The 14,010-nt window shown below is 52.2% G+C and overlaps 1 protein-coding gene across 17 annotated transcripts in view; it reads right to left on the bottom strand.

The window, feature by feature from the left end:
• AGAP1 (ArfGAP with GTPase domain, ankyrin repeat and PH domain 1) overlaps positions 1-14,010 on the bottom strand; it is a 548,021-nt gene that overhangs the window by 169,971 nt on the left and 364,040 nt on the right. The window lies entirely within an intron of this gene.

Genomic DNA, 14,010 nt, shown 5'->3' on the forward strand with positions numbered 1-14,010 from the left:
GGGGCCTGATGACGCCCCGTAAAGGAGCCCAGCCACACGGCATGGTCCCAAACGAAGATGCCGACACAACGTCACGTCTAGGCGGAGCAGGGGTGAACACGGAAGAAGAGCCACAGTCCCAGCAGGCCGGCGAGACGAACCCCACAGGAGCCCCACCGTGGCGACGCGTCAACCGAAATGAAAACGGCCACAAGAGGCAGCCAACTGCCTGATGCCACAGGACGGCTTTCGTGGTGAAGCTGTACTGGATGATCAGCACAAATCAAAGCTCCTAAATGTGACATCGGAGGAGACGCAGGCTCTTTTAAACCAGGTAAGTTTACTCTTATCCTTGAAGAGACGGAGCAGAGGAAAAACAGCCTCAGCGAATGCACGGCACAGAGGGGCTGTGATGGAAAGGGTCCCATCATACGCTTAATGATATGAGACAGGTGCTCAGCATCAGAATGAATGATCGTCTGGTCACACCAATTTTAGACTCAAAAACATGATTAAGTGCCTCTCTCTAAAGCCGGGCCAATCACACCTTGCTGGGAGCGAAGTCGTTTGTCGGGTTATGCAGACTTTCAAAGGCGCTAGGTCTGTTTTGTTTTCAACTTTCCCCTGATTATTTTAGTTTAGAGCCAATTAAGTTCTCGATTGCTTTAATAGAAGGTTTTCATAGCACAGGATTTTAAATACATAGGCTGGATTAGTAGTTCCCAAATCTGGCCAATTACCAGAATTACCTGTGGAGTTTTTTGAACACAGAGGCTTCAAAATGTCTGCATTTTGATTCGGGAGGCCTGGGGGTGGGGCTTGAAAGAATGCACGTCTCCAACAGCACCTGGTGACTCTGGTGCCTCTGTTGCACTGGAGGTGGGGACCAGGGCTCCACTCCAAACAACGGACCCCACCCTGATCATAATCCCACGGAGCATGGCAAAGTCACAAAATCATCTACTCAAACGTAACGAGCCAGTGATCAAGGAACATGAAAGATTTTGCTTCAAAAAAGTGTATTTCTACCTTAAGAAAGGAGGCTGATTTTAGGCTGTTATCTGAACTGGGCGCATCTGGAAAGTCATAAGGGAAATTATTCCTAGGCAGGTCTGCCCGATTCCAGAAAAAAAAAAAAAAAAAAAACAACAACACCACAGGAAAGGAAGAAAAGACGGACCCAGATCTTCCCAAGAGTCAGGAGCACGTTAGAAATGCAGACTCCCAGGCCCAGACCCGGCACCTGTCTTTTCAGAAGATCCGCAGGTAATTCTGAGCGCACCTGCTAGAGATCAGGTACCCGGAAATCACTATGGACGTGGAACAACACCGACGGCCAGAGTTCTTCATCACCTCGGGCTCCTGGTATCAGAGATGCCCGAGGGAAGTGCACAGGGCCGTGGTCGGGAGCCCCCGTCCGGGCTCCTCTGTCTACCCACAGGGTCAGGAGCCAGTTTAACCACGTCCCTCCTAAGCACCGAGGTTCTGATTTTCAGGCTCGCCCAGACCCTGAAGTCCTGGAAACACACATCCCGAACGACGGCGCTGGCTAGCAGTCCTGCACCTGCTCCGGCGCTGATCCCCACGGCAGCCTGGGGAGGGAGGGGGGCCAGGTGTCCGGCATCTCAGACACAGAGGAGCGGCCCAGGCCAGCGGGGGTGGCACTAAGGGGGAGACCGCACGCTCCTCCAGGGATCCGCCACACTCGGGGTGCCCTTAGCGGTCTCCTGGATGTGCTTGTCCTTGGCCAGATCCCTATGACAACAGGGCAGCGTCTGGGCAGCCGACGAGCTTGCTCCCATTGGGTGTCCCCCGGCAGCCCACGTCCACACCCGGGTCCACCTGCCACCTTCCTGCCGCACCCTTTCTTTGCCCTGCTCTCCTGGAAAGGCACCCACTGGCCTCAACCAGTGGGGAGCAGGTGCACGCAAGGGGTGTGAAATGGTGTGCGTAGAACCAGGCTTCCTCTGTGAGCTGCCGCGGGGGGTGGGCTGTCCCCAAGCCTTGCTGGGGCACCCCTCTCCTGCTCCCACTGGGCCTGCCTGGTCTCTGTGCCATTTCTGCCAGTCCTGGTGCCCACACCTTCTGACCCTGGGCCTTCTCTTCCATTCGGGTACCCTCATATACACCTCCACTCAAGAGCCACATTTGGGACTACCCCCCCCCGCCCCCACCCCCCAGGGGCCCTTGAAGCCATTCCCCCCGTCATCACGTGAATTCTCAGCAGACAGGGGCTTCAAGGACACTGCCAACATTTCTGCGGTAGGGGGAAAGGGAAAGAGAGAGGACGCCACGAATTCCCACCCCACTGCTGAGCCAGGCCCCCCGAGCCCGAACCACCCGCAGGCGCACCTGCCGTTTGCCGAAACCCACAAGGAGATGATCCTTCGCCCTTATGCTGCCCATTCACACCTGTGACGCGTCACGACCCAGTGTGCAAGCTGCCCACAAGACATCACCTTACACCAGCTTTCCGCACACGAGGCCAAAGCAGCTGGGGAAACCAACACAAGTTCACGGTCTCTGCCGACGACGCCAGGACGACACTTCCCTTGTTCGTTTTCCCGGGAGTGTGGCTCCCAGAGCACAACCAGCCTAAACCGCTCCTGACACGCTTCCCTCCAAAGGCAGAGGGAATTCTCCAAGTGCGTCTGACCCTGCGTACGCGTGACAGGACTCCAGAGGGACCTGTGTGCACAAGCACAGCGGAGTCAGTCTGACCTCTGACAGGAACACAGGCGGTATTCTAACGGAGGTATGTGACAAAGAGCTGCTCTTAGGTTGACAAATTCTTCGTCTCCAGGCCAAACAGCCACTGTAGAAGGTGGAGAGGAGATTCCTTGAAATGGACACACTAAAGCCAGTCTACTGCTCACGTATCTGCAGCTGGTCTGTTGGTTTTCAAACTTCCGGCTGTTTGTCAGACGAAATATTTTTTTTAAATGTTTATTTGTTTTTGAGAGAGAGAGAGAGAGAGAGAGAGAGAGAGAGAGAGAAAACGAGCAATCAAGCAGGGGAGGAGCAGAGAGAGAGGGAGACACAGAATCTGAAGGAGGCTCCAGGCTCTGAGCTGTCAGCACAGAGCCTGACGAGGGGCTGGAACTCATGGACCTTGAGATCGTGACCTGAGCTGAAGTCAGATGCTCAGTCACCGACCAAGCCACCCAGGCGCCCCATTGTCAGATGAAATTTTAAGCACAGTTTCAGTATTTAAAGCTGCTGGGGGTTTGGCTCCTGAGGGGACCCCCCCCAAGGAACCAAACTGGGGCCTATGGGGTGAAGAACCTTCTGGCAAGACTGTGCGCTCCTGGTGTCTGATTGTGGAGTTGGTGTGAGACCCAATGCAGCTGTACAAAATTCTTCAGAAAGCTGAACCTTAGGGCCCTCCCGCCTATGAGGGTCCTTGTCCCAACCACACCCAAGTCCCAACTGTTGGGACTACAGGTAAACCCCATGACTGAGTTCTGGCCACAGGACTGCATGTTTGTGGACACATAATCACAAAAGTAATGTTTTAAAACAGATCCATAGACTTGGGGCCAGAAGTCTGGGGTGAGCTCACAGACGCACTTCTGCTAGGTACTCAATGATTTCTTTTTTAAAGTAGAATTGGGGAGATTTCTTCTAAAAATATGTGGTTTCTGGCATTGTTTGAAAACTTGTTTTACTATCTGGCAGCAATGGGATCGTGCCCGAGCTCTCTGAATTGACAAGGTGGCAGCCAGGGCACCTGGCCGCCCTCCCGTGCAGCCCATCTAATCCTCATCTTTGGCAACTGCGAGCTATGAAATCTTTCACAGTTACGCGTAAGAGAAATCTCATTTCAGAAGTAAAACATTTCCGATCTTCTCTCAAGAGAGGAAACCTCTTTTTCATAAACATTCTATTTTAACATCAGTGAAAACTTTTCCAAGTATCAAATAACAAAAGACCAATGAGGAGCGCCTGGGTGGCTCGGTGCGTTAAGCGTCCGACTTCGGCTTAGATCACGATCTCATGGTTCGTGAGTTCGAGCCCCGCACCGGGCTCTGTGCTGACAGCTCAGAGCCTGGAGCCTACTTCGGATTCTGTGTCTCCCTCTCTCTCTGTTCCTCCCTCCGGTCACACTCTCTCTCGTTCTCTCTCTCTCAAAAACAAATAAAAACATTAAAAAAAAAAAAAAAAACTGTGTGACATAACAAAAAAGTTATGAAGGGTTAAAAAAAAAAAAAATACCGTTTTTGCCCTAAACATACAGCTTGGGGATCGACACAAGCAGGCACGTGCCTTTAAATGTAAATACATGAAAACACAGGTTTTAACTCTGAGGCAGACCAGTGGCCTGCAGACTGGTCACGGCCCCGTGAAAGCAGTCTCACTGGCTTGCTGTGGCCCGTGGAGCATTTCACCCCGTGTGAGCAGTCCTGGGCCAGTGGTCACTCTCTGAGGCCTTTCTACTTGCTCTGCGTGAGTCCGCTGGTCCAAGAAAGCGACAACCCCCAAGTGTTTTCCTGAATATCTTCAGTGACTATACAGATTCAAAATCTAATTACGGTATCATAGGTCACTTTATACACTCAGGCCATCCAACAAAGGCTAACGCGTAATTTCACGTCTATTCCTGAGTAAATGTCACTAATTGTCTCCGGTCAGGCAACGCTGTCCCCTGCTTCTAGATTTTCATACGTACGCATCCAGCGATGTCTGCCCTGTGTGTCACCACACAGGGAGATGTTTTCACCACTTGTGAAAATACCTCTGAAGCATGTAAGGGAGATGCTATGCTTAAAATCACTTTATTTTCTCTCCAAGTACTCGAGGGCTGCATCTTTGAATGGATGGTAATTCATTTCACGTTAACAAGTTATTAATTAAGGCTGAGGATCTGGGGTTCTCAGCTGGGAAAGACGCCCATGACTTCTCAGATTTCCTGGCAGTTAAGGATCAAAGACCAAGGCCACCTGGGATGCAAGTGTGGCCTGGGCACTGTGCTAAACGCAGTCAGAGTGGGCCTCAAGTGCAGGACGAGGCTTCAGGCAGGCTGAGTGGCTCCGGCAGGCGCCCACCTCGACGCACGTCCGTTTGCCACAGACTTCCGTCACTGTGGCTGAGAAACCGGGAATGTGGCTATCAGACCGGGGAAGAACACAGCACGTGGCTGGGAACCACCTGTCTGGTGGCCGTGGCGGCGTGTCCCTGGAGGGGACAGACTCTACAGGCTGGATTGGAACATCCTCTCTCTTGGGGACAAGAGGCAGGTCTCCCTAAGCTCTAAGCCAGGGTCAACGGACAAGAGGGCTTAAAAGGAAGCCAATGGGATACTCCCCCCTCCTCCCAGGGACATGCACCAGAGCTGCGGCCTCCTTGAAGGTGGGAGGAGGGGTGCCGTCTCTTCTCTCCTGCCCTTCCTCCGCCTCATCCCCGCCTTCCATGCCCCCAGGGCCGACCAGACCCCCCGCCCCACCACTGCCGGTAGACTGCTCCGTGATCTCCTGTCTCTTCGTGTGGTGGGGCACAGGCACTGGCGCCCTTTTGTTGTCGGTGATCTGTTCAGGGACGTCTGTACAGTGAACAGACTTGGACGGTAGGGATACACGTCTGCCTCCAGAGGAGGGCAGGTGTGTTTACCGTCCGGGGTAACGGCATCGCCTTCCACGGCACGGGGTCAGGCAGGCTTGCGTGTCTCCCACTGTAAAAGACTGGGGTTTCCTAAACTTGGGGTTCCTCTGCTGCAATGCAACCCAGTGTGCGTGCTGGCGTTCCCTGGCCCTTGGTGAAACTGGTGCACGACAAGGCCTATGCTCTGGGCACCTGCTACGGCCGCGAGGATTCACTTGAGGCCAGGACTCTTGGCATCTCGGATACAGGCAGGCTGGCTCCTTAGCTCGCCGGCGGGGTGGAGGCTTGCTGCCCGTCCTAGCACGGACCTCCTAGGCCTCCCCGTCTCCCTACCCTGGACCGGCGGATGCCGTGTGCCGGGCACAGTGAAGGAAACAGAGTCTGCGCCTTAGAACACGGCTGTACTGGGCCAGCCCACACGTGGCCAAAGACACAAGGCCAAGGAACACAAGGGCTGTGAGAAGGTACGAGGGGCGGGAGAGAACACCTGCTGGAAGGTTCTGGACAGACTCCGCGGGACACTGCAGGCTTATTTTAGATTTGGGAAACGGAGGCCTCTCTCTCCAGAATGGTATGGAAAGAGGGGTCTCGCACTGTCCCAGGACAACCCAAACTCCTTTCTGATGGACTCACCTCACGTGAAGTGTCCCCTGAACGGTCCGATACGAAGTCTCTCTCTCTCTCTCTCTCTCTCTCTCTCTCTCTCTCTCTCAAGGTGGCTCTTTGTGTTTGGCATCAGTCAAGAACGCTCACGGCGTCACCCTCGGGACGGCCCGCACCGGGGCTGGCCGGGTGTCTGCCCACCACGGGAGCCCCACACACCGGGCGGGAGGGATGAGCTACTGACGTGGCCACCACAGGACAAGCTTCACAGAAAGGACGTGCGGAAGAGACCAGGCACCGACTGCTGGGACGCCCGCCCGACGGCCCACGGCCAACAGGCAACGCGGGCCTTGGCGGGAGAAAGCGCGGTGACCACCTCACGGGAGCGTGCGTGGGTGAAGAGGGGCAGCAGGGCGGCCACCCACAGGCTCTGCTGTAACCGAGGACTGTGCGCTTTCTGTGTACGTTCTCGTGATGCGACGTCTCCCCAACGCCCCGGAAGGGTAAAAGTAGCTCATCTGAATGGTTTGGGCATACACAGGTCAGGTCCGCGAGCATGAGAGACAGAGCTGCGTGGGACAAGGAGACAGGTGCACTGGCCTCAATCCTCAAAGAGGGGCCCAGCCCTTCGCTGGAGGAGACGGTGCTTCTGTAGGCGGGGGGACACAAAAAGACCTGTTTGTGATCTGCCTCGGTATCTCTCCCCCGAATATTATCTGCATTACCAGGAAACACAGGGTCGACTACCTGGCCCATTCTGAACTCAGAAGGAGGGTCTCCTCCGACGCCCCATCTACGGATCAGCTGGCTGCTGGCCTTGATTAGCAGGGGGCAGCTCCATTACCATGCTAATCCACGGGGCCTCAGCCCCATCGCCTTGATATGGATATGCGTGTGCTTACGGGGCCGGCCTGATTAGCGCGAGCTTCCATGTGTCAAAAGCGCCAGATTCTTCCCAAAGAATAATTCTGGCTTTACTTACATCCCTAAAGTGTAAGAGTTGATTTGAAAAGGTACTTACCTCCACCATATGCTATTTTTCTGAAAACAATTTGCATTTCAAAGTGACGACGGCATTTATATCTGAATGAAGATCAGTGTGTTGCCTGAACTGGTCTCAAACGAGCCTGAAAAAGACGCTGGGTTTCTATTGAACGCGGATGTTTTCGTCCGCCAAATGACATCAAAGACAGCATTCCTCTTTTAAGCTATAGGCTTCTTACATAAAAAGTAGCTTGCTCTGGTTTTTTAAAAATATACTCGGAGATATAAGGTCTTTCACGGCATTCAAATAAAGGTTCGTCAACAGTCGTTTCTTTTAAGTACAGAATTTTGCTCCTTGCACTTTCTGTTCTGGTTTGTCTTCACGAACAAGCCCGGCCCGCCCAAAGGCTCGAACTGGAAAAAGAGTATTTGGCGTCCGAATGATCGGTTACGCAGCCAGAGGAAGAGCAGCAGTTGGCGACAGGTGATAGATCACTGAAGTTTCCTGCGCATCGAGCGAGGGGGGCACGAGAGCCACGGAGGGGTCTCTGAGTGCGTGGGTATAAGCCAGACCTTTATGTCCACGGTGGAGTCTCATACCTTTTAAAAACGGATCATAATTACAGGACGGGACTGATGGGAGCTCCCCCTCCCCCCTTGGAGTCCTCACTCTCAGAAACACACAGGGATTATTTAGTTATTTTAAGGTTTATTTCTGAGAAAGAGAGGGAGAGAGCGCACGCGCCCAGAGGAGGGGCAGAGAGAGAGAGGGAGACACAGAATCCGAAGCAGGCTCCAGGCTCTGAGCTGACAGCACTGAGCCCGACGCGGGGCTCGAACTCACAGACCGCGAGATCATGACCTGAGCCACAGTAAGATGCTTAACCGACTGAGCCACGCAGGCGTCCCCATAGAGACTGCTTTCTTAGGTCAATTCTCATTCCTACCTGGCTTCTGATGTTACAAAAGCTTGGGAGCTTGGGTGTGAGGCTGCCCTGCACACCTCCTGGGGTGTGGACCCCCGCTGCGCGTGGGCGGGGAGACCAGTTTGCTGGAACCGGAACAGGACGGCGGAGGCTACTCTAACGGCCACGCCACTTCAAACTAGGCCTTCGCCATCTGTTCGTCCTCTAATTATAAACCCAAAAAGAATATAATTCACAACACTACCATAAAAAGTGAGATACGGGTGATTTAAGTGCCTATGAGCAGGGCCGTTCGCCTCACTATTTGCATTGGAAATCTGCCCTCCTTTTTGGCAACCAAGACTTCAGGCTAAGAGGATTTTTTTTTTTTTTCCAAGGACACATTCGGTGTCTTAAAGATGTAGGCGTCCAGGATTCTGCATTGTTGTAACGTGACACTTGTTTTGTGAAAGGGTGCATTCAACACATCTACTGTTGAGACCGAATCGTGGGTTTCTGAGACTACCAAGTATCTTTTTTTGTGATGTGTTTTCCACACCAGGGAAGAAAGCACGTACGGGGTCCACACTGGGCGGTAACAGCAAGTGTGACTGCCACCGAACACAACCGCATGGCCACAATCAGAACGACAAGTCTTGGGATCAGTTCAGTTATCTCCTCAAATGTGGAAAGAGCTCATTTTACTCTGACTTCTCCCTCTTCTACTTATGATGCCAAGGGGGAAAAAAATGAGTCAGTTCTATTGTCTTTAAAACTTATCTGGCAAAATTATATAGATAAAAGTGAGTGAGATAAACGAGAAGTCTACCAAAATCTCATGTCACAGAGCAACTCACTGTTGAACATGAGCATCAAATGTTCTTAGTGGCGGCTGCAGAAATGGTGTGATTTTAGATTCCACTTCTTAATTACGGCTCTCTAGCCATTTTCGCACGTGGGCCCATCATCTTTAGAATAATTTTAGATACGTAACATCTTGCTGATCTAATGCAGTTTTTATACTGCTACTTTCCGACTTCTGGATCGCTTCGTTTCCAATTTCTCACTGGTGTAAACAACACTGCAAAGGACATCTTTTATTCACGCTTTTCCTCTGGATAAAATCCCAGGAGAGTCATCACAGAGTCAAACAGCATTAATATCTTCCTGGCTTCTGACTTGTGGCCTGACACACGTTGCTGATTTTCTTAGGCCAGTGGGCTAGAAGAAGATTGGAACCCAGGCATCGTGAAAACAATTCAGCTCACGATTTGTAAAGTGGATGTAATGACAGCGATGGTGACAAGGAAGGAGGAGGAGGAGAAACGGTGATACTAATGACGAGGACATGAATATACCTCACGTGGCCGAATGACACAAAGATCGCGTTGTGTGAAGCGATGGGTAAACTAAAAAGCTTCTGCAGACAGGAGCATTTGTTAATTTCACCATTGGCGACTTTTCCTTCTCTCTGTAGTTTATTTAAAAATTTTTTTATGTTTATTTATTTTGAGAGAGAAAGAGAGAGACACCAACCATGAGTGGGGGAGGGGCAGAGAGCGAAAGAGAGAGTCCCAAGTAGGTTCCGCACTGTCAGCACAGAGCCTGACGTAGGGCTCGGTCTCACGAACCGTGAGATCATGACCTGAGCCAAAATCAAGAGTTGGATACTTAACTGACTGAGCCACCCAGGCACCCCTCTATCATTTATTTATTTTTTTTTATTTAAAAAAAAATTTTTTTTTAACGTTTATTTATTTTTGAGACAGAGACAGAGCATGAACGGGGGAGGGGCAGAGAGAGAGGGAGACACGGAATCGGAAGCAGGCTCCAGGCTCTGAGCTGTCAGCACAGAGCCCGACGCGGGGCTCGAACTCACGGACCGTGAGATCGTGACCTGAGCTGAAGTCGGACGCTTAACCGACTGAGCCACCCAGGCGCCCCATATCGTTTATTTTTTTAATAAAAGCTTAAAATGGTGACATTGCTAAACTTGTCTGTCTCTAAATTCTGAAGAGTCTGTCTCCCTCACGTTTTTCTTGTGATAGCACTCCTCGCGGTCACCTGCTCACACCTGTGTCTTGCTGGTATCGTCCTCCTCACGATGCGGGAGCCCAAGTGCACGCTCGGCGCTGGGGCAATGCAGGCACGTGCCTCCCACCCTCGGTCTTCCAAAATCCCCGAAGTATTATGACCAGTTACGCCCAAGGGGTCAGAGGCACAGTTTATAAAAGGAAAGGAATAAACGGGATCGTGTGCTTGGGACACGGTGCAAGCCGTGTGGATGCTGGTGTAACCTGATGGTGAAGAAAGGGGAGCCAGGGAACCCGCGGGCCTGCTCACCCCCTGCTTCCGGGCTAGCGCTGCACCCCGGGGGATGTCCCAATTGCTGTCTGGGACAATTCAAGACCAAGATGTTAAGCACACCAGAAGGTCAGTTCTCACTTAAGTGACTGTACTTAGAAATAGGTTTAAATTTTTTTTTTTTCCCAAAGGCAAAGTCTGTCTATCCCAGTCGTCAGGCACCACGCTCGTCGCTGCAAAAACACTCTTTGCATCTTGCCCGAGTTTCTCCGCTTCAGAACACCTGCTGCTACAGACTCCTAGGTGTTGATGGAGACCTGCGTCACCATGCTTCCTTGCGCTGGCTTACACAACGCGCACCTCGTGCTTGTTTGGCTGCGACCCGTTACTCCTATGGGTGACACGGCCAAGTTCCCGTGCGATGCAGCGGTAACGAGGTATGGCGCCACCAAAAGGAGGAAAACAAAACTAAGGTTTTCTTTTAAGCAACAAAATATGATGACAGCATTCATATAACAGGGTTCTGTGAAACGGAACGCCTGAGACGTCCGTATCTTGCCCTCCAAACTCCCAACCACTACATTCAACCGTTCACGTTCTTCCTCGGCGATGGATAACGGTTCCGTCTTTGAGATGTTCTTTCTTCTTTCTTTGGTAAATGCGGTACGTGCTTTGCACAAAATCCATTTTGACTCGCCATCACCGTTCTGAGAGCCAATTTCTCTGGCTATCGCTACATTTATTCTCCCTTTCAGGGAGGAGGCCGAGGTGGTCATGTGGGTCTGCTTTCAAAGTGCCCCCTTCCCTCTCCCTTCCAGTCCTCGTGAAGTCGGTGCTCACGGAGAAACCACGTCAGTGGCGTGGAGGTGAACTGCTTGGCTGTGGATGTCCTTGGGTCTTACCACCCCCCAGAAATACTCCAGAAAGGCAAATGTTCTCCATATGAGCGGAAGCCATGAAACACTGGGCCACAAGGTTGGGAGATGGCAAGCGTCATGACTTCCCTGAAGCTCCTCCTCTGCCAGTGTGGGGATGGGGACGTAGTAAGGGGGCCAATCACGGGCTCCCCTCTATCCCAGAACGGCTCCTTCCTGAGGCCCAGGCCGGCACTAAGCCGCCTTCTTGATGGCTGAGGTCCTTCCTGGCACCCCCCTCTCTCAAATGCCGCCCCGCCCCGCCTCTCTCAAATGCCGACCATTTGCTGGTCCAGCTTGAAACACTATTCGTCACCAAACACACACACTTTTGAAAGGGAGAAAAAGTTTCCAAACCTGTTCTTTTACTTATAGGTGTGTCTGTCCCCAGAGTGGCGGACAGCTCAGCGTTTCCAGGGTTTTTAACTGAAATCATCACGATCGAGGTGCTTTTGGCAGTCCTTACAGAAAAGAACATCCCACTTAGAGTTCAAATAATTGAAGACGGCTTCCAAAAAATGGAAGGCAGGCTCCTGATTTACACCTGAACTTGTCCCCAGTGGTCCTGCCCACAGGGTGCTGGGCGGGGGAAACCAAACAGTGCTCATCCTCAATGGTTACCTCCAAGATGTCGCCTGGCGGGTGACAGGCACTAGTGTGGACTCAACAAAAACACAATTTGTGAACTCACGAAACTGGGAGGGGATAACAGGGAATTAACGGTCCACGCCTGGAAGAATGACAGAAGCAACAGAACGGATATTTGCCTAAACCTCAGTGGGAGAAACGTATCAACACAGAAACAGCTAGCAATAAGAATGCATGTCTCATAGAAGCTGCAGATGTCCGGGCTCTTCTAAAGGATAAAATAGTAACTTTCCGGTCTTTTAGTCATAGATGTAGCTAACAGAAACCCCACAAAACGTTTCTTCCTTTTCCTAAAAATAACGGGTTGTTAAATAGCCATCAAAACCCACTCCCGGTAAACCCCGGGATATCTGCACGGATGCAGATATCACGGGATGCTGCTGTTCGGATTTTTTTTTTTTTTTTCTTCCCGAGAAATAATTCTCAGCCAATCAGGCAAGTGTTCTACCAAGGGGCTAGGAGGGGGTTTAGCGGCGGGCGCCCGATTTATGTATCAGAGGATGAACGTTGTAAACAAAGTCCAAAGTGTGCGACAGGAAGGGGTGACGGAGGCCGGCACGCGGTGAGAAGCGAGCCCCGGGGTGCTGACGAGGGGCGGCCCGACAGACCGGGAGACGCACGTGACCGGCACCGGACCGTGTGAAACTGAACAAAGAAAAACTTTGCTTCTATGAGACAACAACGGATCGGGTTTTGATGTTGCGTTATTATTATTATTATTTTTTTTTTTTTTGGTAATAGCTATTACCGCCGTAACAGCAGCTTAGCGGCTCGGCGTCTGCGGTGTGAGCAGTTTTGATAAACAGCCTCTGTGGGCCACACAACGGGGATAATGTATCCTTAAGTACCGCCAATGAGCTGCCATTCTGCACAGCCAATTACTTCTGTGCGTCTGTCACTCAAAGGAAAAATGACTGAGCCCATTAGATCAAACCTTTGTCACTGTTCCTAATGCACTCTTAGGCCTCATTAATCTCCGGGAGCAGTAACAGAGCCGCCGGTGTCTCATTGCCTCCCCCGAACGGGCCCACGTGAAGCCTCTCATCTCTCCCCCAAGTGCACCGCGTTAATCAAGCTCTCCTTATTACCTCAGTCCCTGTCACGGCGGAGAGCGCGCTCCCTCTTAAATGCTCTCATTAGGACCCATCTTTAGAGCCGGCTAAGTGGAAAAAAAGAGAGAGGGAGAGAGGGAGAAAGAGGACGGGAGAGAAAGAGGAGAGGAAAAAGCAAGTCCGATCGCATTAATATTCATGACAATAATTAGTATTCTAGGTCACTGAATATTCATGCTATTAGTTTGGTTTTTTATGGGTTTGCTGGATGTCCTGATTACTGAAGTGTGGAGGAAACAGCATGGCGGAGACTTTAGATGTCAACGGCGGCTCGATACTCAAAACGCATCCAGATCCCCGCCCCCCACCCCGGAAAAGCAGCCTCAACCCTCCCGACGGCCTTCTTTCGTATTTTGAAAGCGCCGGGGGCCAGGAGCGGAGGGAGGGAGGCAAGGGGGCAAGGTCTCCCCCGCTACGAAGGCCCACGCGTCGCCCCGGTGCGGTAAAGCACAGTCGTGGTCCCGAATACTCAACAAAGACACCCTTTCAGGACAGGGAGGTATGCGGCAGCCCAGAACCAAATGTGGCAGGAAAAAAGAGACGCTGGGCCACGGCCCGCGAGCCCAGGGGGCCCTCGGAGATCCCGGAAAGCCCCGCAGAGCGCCTCTCTGCCCACCGCTCTGCCACTGCAGGGGGCACGCAGTCTGCAGGCAGCACGGGTTTACGGTGTTGAAGCCGCAACGACTACACAGAGGCTACAGAAACAACAGTGCGTGGCATGAAAACAGATGAATTCCAGGGGCGCCTGGGGGGCTCAGTCGGTTAAGCGTCCGACTTCGGCTCAGGTCACGATCTCACGGTCCGTGAGTTCGAGCCCCGCGTCGGGCTCTGTGCTGACAGCTCAGAGCCTGGAGCCTGCTTCAGATCCTTTGTCTCCCTCTTTCTCTGCCCCTCCCCTGCTCATGCTCTGTCTCTCAAAAATAAATAAATGTTAGGGGCGCCTGGGTGGCTCAGTCGGTTAAG

The sequence above is a fragment of the Herpailurus yagouaroundi genome, unplaced genomic scaffold, assembly GCF_014898765.1.
Source record: "Herpailurus yagouaroundi ecotype Mexico unplaced genomic scaffold, PumYag 202, whole genome shotgun sequence".
NCBI classification, from domain to species: Eukaryota; Metazoa; Chordata; class Mammalia; order Carnivora; family Felidae; genus Herpailurus; species Herpailurus yagouaroundi.